The sequence below is a fragment of the Lycium barbarum genome, chromosome 2, assembly GCF_019175385.1.
Source record: "Lycium barbarum isolate Lr01 chromosome 2, ASM1917538v2, whole genome shotgun sequence".
In the NCBI taxonomy this organism is placed as follows: Eukaryota; Viridiplantae; Streptophyta; class Magnoliopsida; order Solanales; family Solanaceae; genus Lycium; species Lycium barbarum.
The window spans coordinates 25,779,652-25,788,703 of NC_083338.1; the positions used below are offsets into that span (position 1 = coordinate 25,779,652).

Genomic DNA, 9,052 nt, shown 5'->3' on the forward strand with positions numbered 1-9,052 from the left:
TAAAATGAACTCAGATGATCTCAGTGGATTAACTAGAACAATATACTTGAAATTTAGGTTTTAAATATTGCACGCAACCATCAGAAAAGGGAACACAACAAAAGATTAAAAGCAAAAATTAGGGAAAATCACAACCTATAAATTTCAGACCCATTAGAACAAATTCTAGGTTTTAATTTGGTGATTGAGACTTAGTCGAAGCAAAAATTAGAGAAAACACAAATATATATTAAGAACTAGAACTGCAAAAATAAAAAGATTCACTTCTGCATGAACAAAAATCAACACATAACCAATTCGGGAAATAAAAACAGAGATTCACTGCATTCAATCAACACATTCTCGAATTTTCACATACATTTCAGATATATGTGAAAGTTAGGGTTTTAAAAATCTCGAAAATGCATAAAAAGAGAAGGAGAGAAATTTTCACATAAGTTTGCAGAATTTTTGATGGAGAAGGTACAGTAGAAATTTCCCAACCATATGAAGCAGCTGTAGAAATTTCCTTATGAAGTGTTGAAGGTACAGTAGATAGAATGTGTAGAAATTTCTAAAAATTACGGTTGTGTAGGAGTGTTTAAGTTATTAAGTTGTGGGCTCCAATTGTTGGGATCTTTTAAGTTGTAGAAAAATTACAAAAGTAATATAATTATTTAAAAGGCCAAGCTGCCGCTAAGTTCAAATAACTCCAGAAAAAATTAGAATTTACGAAAACGCTGGAAAATGAAAATAAAACTGCCGCTAAATTATGTAATTTATGGGCTCTTATTGAACCGCTACGCCGAGAGATCAATATCTAGCGGCAGTTTGTAGAAACTGCCCCAAAGAAACCGCAGCTACGAACCTTTTTTTTTGGTAGTGACTATTCACCAAATCGCCTGCCATGATTGAAAAATTGTCGGTTTTAGAAGTAAGAGTAGCAGCGATACATTTACTACTAGTATACTATGTTTGTCTTCTATATTAAAAAATGAAAACTCTAGCAGCCACATTTGACAGATATTTTACCATATCTTGCTCCACAATAGTTAGTCGATTAAAATAAAATTTCTTGCCTCATTATTGTTCTTTAAGTCAAGTGAACGACTTTCTGACCAGATGCTGGTAAACAAAAGTTGCTGACAAACTCATATGTCATATTAAATGTCATTTTCTTGCCAAATCAAAAAGCCTATAAAAGCCAAGCCCTATGCAACAATACTTTGCATAACCTATCTAGCCAAATAAACCACCCAGACTATGGAGTTCTTCAACTTCTTTTCCATTTTCCTTTTTGTTTCTTTCCTCTTTTTGTTAACGAAATGGAAGAATTCCAATAACCAAACCAAAAGATTGCCTCCAGGTCCATGGAAATTACCTTTACTTGGAAGCATGTTTCATTTGCTAGGTGGACCCCCACACCGTGTCCTTAGAGATTTAGCCAAAAAATATGGACCAATTATGCATCTTCAACTAGGTGAAGTTTCTGCAGTTGTAGTTACATCTCCAGAGATGGCCAAACAAGTACTAAAAACTCATGACATTGCTTTTGCATCTAGGCCCGTACTTGAGGCTGCCAAGATTGTTTGTTATAAAGGAACCAACATTTTCTTTTCCCCCTATGGTGATTACTAGAGACAAATGCGTAAGATTTGTCTTTTGGAATTGCTTAGTGCCAAAAATGTCATGTCATTCAGCTCTATTAGACGAGATGAAATTCTTCGTATGATTGAATTTTTTCGATCATCTTCTGGTAAGCCAGTTAATACAACAAAAAGGATTTTTCAATTTGCAAGCTCTATGACATGTAGATCAGCATTTGGGAAAGTATTCAAGGAGCAAGATGAACTTATAATACTACTTAAAAAAACGACAGCCTTAATGGAAGGGTTTGATGTGGCTGATATATTCCCATCACTGAAATTTCTTCATGTACTATGTGGAACAAAGGGTAAAATTGTGGATGTTCACCACAAGTTAGATGCCATTCTTGAAAACATCATCAATGAGCATAAAAGCAATGGTGAATTGGAAGGTGAAGGTTTAATTGCCGTACTGCTAAGACTAATGAAAGAGGGAGGCCTTCAATTTCCGATCACCCATGATAACATCAAAGCTGTTATTTTTGTAAGTATTATATATCGCATCATCTACCTTCTCATCCTTCGCTTGCTGCTCCTCCTTATTGCTATCATTAATTTACAAAACTAGAATGAAGAAAATTTTGTACCACCCCAACTTAGCATTTCTGTGATAATTAAATAATAGAAAATACAATGATAAAATGAAAATTGGTGCTAAAATTTAAAAGTTCCTACAAACTATGTAGAACAAAGTTAGTTGCACAAGTCTAATACAAGTAAATAATTTTGTAGAAACTGGTCAAAAAAATTGTACAATATAAATAGCACGGGAGAGATAATTTAATAATTTGATAATATTGTAACTTGCTCATAAATGAAGGACATGTTTGCTGCGGGAACAGAAACTTCATCAGCAACAATTGATTGGGCCATGGTGGAATTGATGAAGAATCCAAGTGTACTCGCCAAAGCTCAAGCAGAGGTAAGAAGCACATTCAGAGAAAATGAAACTTTTGACGTAGATGACGTCGAGAAGTTGAAATACCTAAAGTTGGTCATTAAAGAAACTTTCAGAATCCATCCTCCATTTCCCCTTTTGCTCCCAAGAGAATGTAGGGAAGAAGCAGACATAAATGGCTATACTATCCCTTTGAAAACAAAGGTTATGGTTAATGTGTGGGCTATGGGAAGAGACCCAAAATATTGGAATGATGCAAAAAGCTTTAAACCTGAAAGATTTGAGCAGAACTCCGTGAATTTTGTAGGTAATAATTTTGAATATCTTCCCTTTGGTAGTGGAAGGAGGATGTGCCCTGGAATATCATTTGGTTTAGCTACTGTATTTTTTCCACTAGCTCAATTGCTGTATCATTTTGATTGGAAACTTCCTAGCGGAATCAATCCTAATGATTTGGATTTGACTGAATCTGCTGGAGCAACTTGTGCTAGAAAGAGTAACTTATACTTGATCTCGACCCCTTATCAATCTTGTTAAGAGTGATGTCATGACATCGAACTTTGCTTTTACTAATAAAGGATTGTGCTATTATATTTGTTTTGCAACCCCACCATTGTACATATTTTGTTAAATTTTACCTCTAATATTATATTCTAGTTTGTGCCTTCCCTGAGCTTCTTAAAAACATGTTTATGTAATTACCCTGTACACTGAACAACTGATAATTAACCATGAATATGAACTTGTATATAACCTATTACAACAAGGTTTGGGAGTTAAATGGCTAATACGAATTTATACACCAAAACAGTGCTTTAGATAGTAGATATCCAACATTGTTGAGGAAACTCTTATGGCAACTACATTTAGGGAAAAATCACTCAATATTGAATACTCCCTCCAACCAACATATGCAGCATATATGTTTTTTAATCTGTCTCAAAAAAAATATCTGTAATGACCCGTTTGGTCATTATAGATTTTTTTACCCATTTACACCCATTGACTTTTTCCCGAGTCCTATGAGATTTTGACCCGCGGGGATGGGTAATACGGTTCCCGAGATGATCGGGCGAGTTTTAGTGTGACTTTTAAAAATTTGACCCTTTAAGTGAAAAATGTTGGACCCACAGTTGACTTTTGAGTAAACGGACCTTTTTAAGAACTATGTCGATTCCGAGAGGTCCGGATGATCATTTGTGACTTGGCAGGGTATTCAATTCGGTTCCCAAAGCACTCGAGAGCGTTTTGGGTTATTGGTTGGAAAGTTGGTCTTAGGCCATTGGGGGTTTGTTGACACCTAATTTTCACCTCATAAAATGCATATTTCAATTTTCAAAGTTCCTGAGTCCAAGACGGAGTAAGGATGCTCTTAAAAAATCAAAAAAATCAAAAATTCTGAGATAATTGCAGAAATTGGCATCTTAATTATTATTTCATAAAAATTGACGATTGCAAGAAAATTACGAGTTATTTACTTTCATAAATATAATTTGAAATGAAGATACGTATCCCGCTCCGTCTCGAAAATATTGTTAATTAAACAGTGTACGAATTACGACTCATTTTGACCGCATTTTTCACATTTCTAAATATTATCCGGAACCATGTCAATGTTGGGCTCATATTAACGGTCGTATTTCAAAACGATGTATTATAAATTTTGTTTCCGTTAAAAATCATTTTACAAAAAGGGTTTTAGACGAATACGTTTTAAAAAGAAGTGTTTTTAAAAGTGAGGTACAAGGTTTGGAAAAGGTCTTTTATTTAAACTGGGAGTTCATTTTAAATACTTTAAAAACTTCGGCGGGGGGGGGGGGGGGGGGGGGGGGGGGTGGGCTTTATATTCAAAGGGGTAGTGAAAAGTTTAATAAAATAACTTTTCACGCCCCCCCCCCCCCCCCCCCAATTTCCTCATTTCCACCCCGACCCTTTCTCTTTTCTTCTAAGGCGAAAATGGCGACTGTTCTAGGGTTTAATTAGCGATCAAATTCGCGGCATTTCATAGCTATTTTACGTCAGATTTTTTAGGGCTTTTGTCCTCTACCGTGTTTCCTCATGATTGCCAGGTTTATTTTTGTGTAATTTGTATTTTTTGTTCTCGAATTTGACTCGTATATTGGGATGTTACTTGGTTCCTTCATGTGTGTGGTTGTCATGGGTTGAGCCTCGAGCTCCTGGCCATCTTGTGCACCACACACAACAAAGTGAAGGACCCAGGGATCACTTTCCATGTGTAATACCCCATAATTAAATTAGGGCATATTGGTCATTTAGCAAAATTTAAGCCAAAAATAGGAATGAAAAAAAACAGGAATAAGTTATTTGGGCTAAAGCCCATTTCAATGAACTGGAAACAAAAGGGGATTAGGGAAAGGCTCACGAAGCATAGAAGCTTCTATGGCAACAAGTTAAGAAAAGGTCGTAAGTACATCATTAACGTTTGAACTATTGGAATTGAAAAGATAAAGAGATTTTCTAGCATCGAATAGCGAAGGATAAAGAAGGATTGATCAAATTGATTTTGCTGCAATCTTTTGGCGTGAAACAGAGAAGCGAAAGAACACTATTGAATTTATATTCAATTCAAAGGGTAAATTTTCTTACTTACAGTTTGACTAAGCTTATCCTTCTGTGTGTATGAAATTCCATTGGGTACTAAAGAAGGTATTTTGGCAGTGATCCACTAAAGAAGGTATTTCGGCAGTGATCCTATATGGCTTAGGTTTATGCACGCATTTGATATAATCTAGATAAAGAAGTGGACTAGTGAATTGTATGAATAGGTTGGAATTGATAGATTGTAATATAATTCAGTTACACATAGCATAGGCAGAATTTAGAGTCAAACAGGAAACCCCAAGGGATGAATATTTCAAATTAGCTAAGAATAAACCTAAACGAGGAAATTTACACGAGATCGATATGATGTGATTATAGATTGATCGAAGGAAGTCGTACGGATTGCTCGAGGTGACGAGTCTGGTAGTTCAGCACGAGTACTGTGAGTAGTAATCTTACCACAATTTGTATTTTCATAACCTGCATGGTTTATACATGATTTTGAAAATAAGATGTGTTACCGATGCTTTGAAATTGCATGTGGGACCGGTCCTTTACTTGATATAGTACCGAACAGTTTACTTGAGATGTTTACTGGTTATTCTAATTGTTTTCACCGTCACTAGATATGTTTTACCGTTACTTGAGATATGATTACCGTTTCTGAAATGAAATTACATGATTTGATAAGAATTGAAATGCCCTGTATTGTTTTAAAAATGTTTTCATATGAGTATTTACTGTTTACAAAGAAAGGTATTAATGGGAGGATACTTTGAAGGATCTGTAGCTAACGGCGGGTTCGTTAGACCTGGTACACCTTGTATTCACAAGTTATAGTTACAACCCCCGCTAGTGGGAAAGTAGAACTAGCATACATGTACCATTTTCCCTCGAGCAGGGACCTACAGTTATATTTGACTCCTTTTACGAAGGGGTCCACATGATATAGATTACATGATCCTTTCTTGGAAACCTCCCAGATATAAGAGTTGATATGACAGTGCTTACAGAGTTTATTACTGAATTGTTAAATGATTTATGCTTACATGAAAATAGACAAGATTGGTTATTTCTATCATTTTTGCAAAAAGGGCATTTATTTCGTGATATTTTATGAATATTATATAAGCATGCTTTCTGACTTGTCCCCAATAAAAACGGTTATGGTTAAGTGTTATTACTCACTGAGCAAGCGTCTCACTCCTTGCTATTTTTTTACAGAGACCGCAGGTGACGTTTGTGAGGATTACGGTAACTAGAGAGCACGAGTTGAAAGTTTTTGGTGAGCCCTGCACTTGTCCACGTGGGAGAAGAGTCTATTATTTATTATGGTCTTTCTTTTGAACTCTTAGAGTTGCTCCACAGTCATTTGATTTATTCCATGAGTATTCTTTATTTATTATTGACTGGTGACTAGTATTAGACGTTTTCCAGTATTTCAAAGATGTTTTAGTATTATTACGTTGAAAACGGGTTGATTGAGTATGATTGCATTTAGTTTGGTTGAGATTGGATATTTCTGTTGTTGATTTTAAGACAGGAAAGTTTTGGATAGTCATAAAAACAGGGGAAACTCTAGCTGATTTTCTGTAAATTATCGTTAAGGCTTGCTTTGGGAATCTTACCCCATGCATAGTGCCGGTCATGGTCCTAAATTGGGTCGTGACAAAGTTGGTATCAGAGCCTAGGTTATTTCTTTGTGACTGATGGAGCACACGTTAGTAGTAGAATCTCAATTATGGTTATGTTGCCGGCCATTCCCATAATCATGATTCTGCGAGAGTGTGATAGGATGTGTCTTGTCTTTCTTTCTTATTCCTTCTTACGTGTGTGACGTTTAACTAGATGAATCTAACATTATTTATTTTGGTAATCAGATGGCTAACACTCGATCATCTTCTGGCGGAGCCAGGACAGTTGTTCCACAAGCACCTAATGCCACATCGGGTAGGCAGCCAGCCTCCACCGCTGGGAGAAGAGGCGGAGCTCACAGACGGGGCCGAGGTAGGGGCCGCGGTACCACCATGAGGACCCGCAATACCACCACGGGGACTACGAGGGAGTCCACTCCTGAAATGAGTGCTAGCCCACCTCCACCATCGCATGAGGGTGTCACTACTGAGGCGTTTATATCTATGCAGAGAGTTATAGAGGGTTTGACAGACAGAATGGATAGACAAGAGAGGATTCAGCAGTAGAATACTGCACCTGCTCAGACATAACCACATTCTCGGGCACCTGCACAGACTCAGACTTTTGGGAACAACGAGGTATCCTTGCAAGATTTCCTGAAGTTGAAATCACCAAAATTCACAGGTTCTGAGAATTCAACATATCCTCAAGGGTTCTTGGATGGCTCACTTAAGGCACTACGCGCTCTCGGATGTTCCAGTGAGAGAGCCGTGGAGCTTGCAACATATAAACTAGAGGACATAACCTATACCTGATATGAAACTTTGTTGCTAGGGAGACCTACAGGAGCAGCACCACTGACATGGGAAGAGTTCACTAAGTTGTTCATGGATAATTTTCTTCCAGACAGTCTGAGATAGAAATATGCTAACAAGTTTGAGAGATTGGTTCAGACTCCAGATATGGATGTATCGATGTATAATACTAAGTTTTGTAAGCTGGCTAGATATTCTCCTTACTTGGTGCCTGATGAAGCAGGCTGAGTGCGGAGGTTTGTTGATAGGTTGGTTGGTCATCTGTACAATGCAGTAGTCCCACAGATAAAGACGTTGACCTACTCAGAGGCAGTTGATCTTACTAGAAAGATTGAAAACAAGGGACATGAGGAATGTGCAACCAACGATTTACGTAAGAAGGCCAGGACAGGGGGATCTTTCAGTGGCGAATTTAGTGAAAATCGCAGAGTAGGGAATTAGGGACAGCAACTACAGGGTTCTCAGACAGATTCGATTTCACATTCTGCATATATACCACATCATAGACAGAGTACCAAGGGGACATCATCATCATCTTCTGGATATCATAGTTCTGGACAGATGTATGCCACTACTCCATCCTGCCAGACCTGCGACAGACCACATTTGGGCCAGTGTCGTGTTTTGACTGGAGGGTGTTATCGGTGCGGCCAGTTGGGACACCACATGAGGGACTGCCCTCAACCTCCGAGGAATTCTGGCCAGGCTTCTATTCAGTTAGCTGCACCTACTCAAGCTACTTGTAATAATTCAGGTACTGCTGGTCCAGGAAACAAAGGTCGAGGTACTAGAGATCGTGCTACTGGGAATCATGGACAGGGTAATGCTGGTAGAGGATAGGCGAGAGTTTTTGCACTTACTAGACAGAATGTTCAGGCCTCGAATACAATGGTCACAGGTATTCTTTCGGTTTGTTCATTTGTATTCTTTCGGTTTGTTCATTTGATGCACTTGCACTGATTGATCGGGATCTACCCATTCCTATGTGTCCCCGTACTTTGCTTTTAGGTTTGATAGACAGCCAGACATGTTAAATGATCTTTTTCTTGTTGCTACTCCTGTGGGACCTTCTCTATTAGTTGAATATGTGTATCGTGCTTGTCAAATTTGAGTTGAGGGTAGGGTTACTCTAGCTGACCTGATTGTACTTGATATGGTTGAATTTGATGTGTTGATGGGCATGGATTGGTTATCTCCTTATTATGCTACTGTTGATTGCAACGCCAAAATAGTTAACTTTAAGATACCCAATGATCCTACCTTTTTATTAAAAGGGGGTCAAATTCCGAAGGTTGGTAAAGTCATATCTTTTATAAAGACTCAACGATTGTTGAAGAAAGGTTGTGTAAGCCTCTTAGCTATGATAAGTGACACAAGAGAGGAAGCACTTAGCTTGGTTAGTGTACCAATAGTGAAAGAATTTTTTGATGTATTTCCTGATGATTTTCCAGGATTACCTCCAGTTCGAAAAATCAACTTCGGTATTGATTTGGCACCTGACACATTGCCAATATCTA

The 9,052-nt window shown here is 37.7% G+C and overlaps 1 pseudogene; it reads left to right on the forward strand.

Annotated features, from left to right (window-relative positions):
- The first annotated feature begins 1,219 nt into the window (after positions 1-1,219).
- LOC132626370 (premnaspirodiene oxygenase-like) lies at positions 1,220-3,128 on the forward strand (annotated as a pseudogene).
- The last annotated feature ends 5,924 nt before the right edge of the window (positions 3,129-9,052 follow it).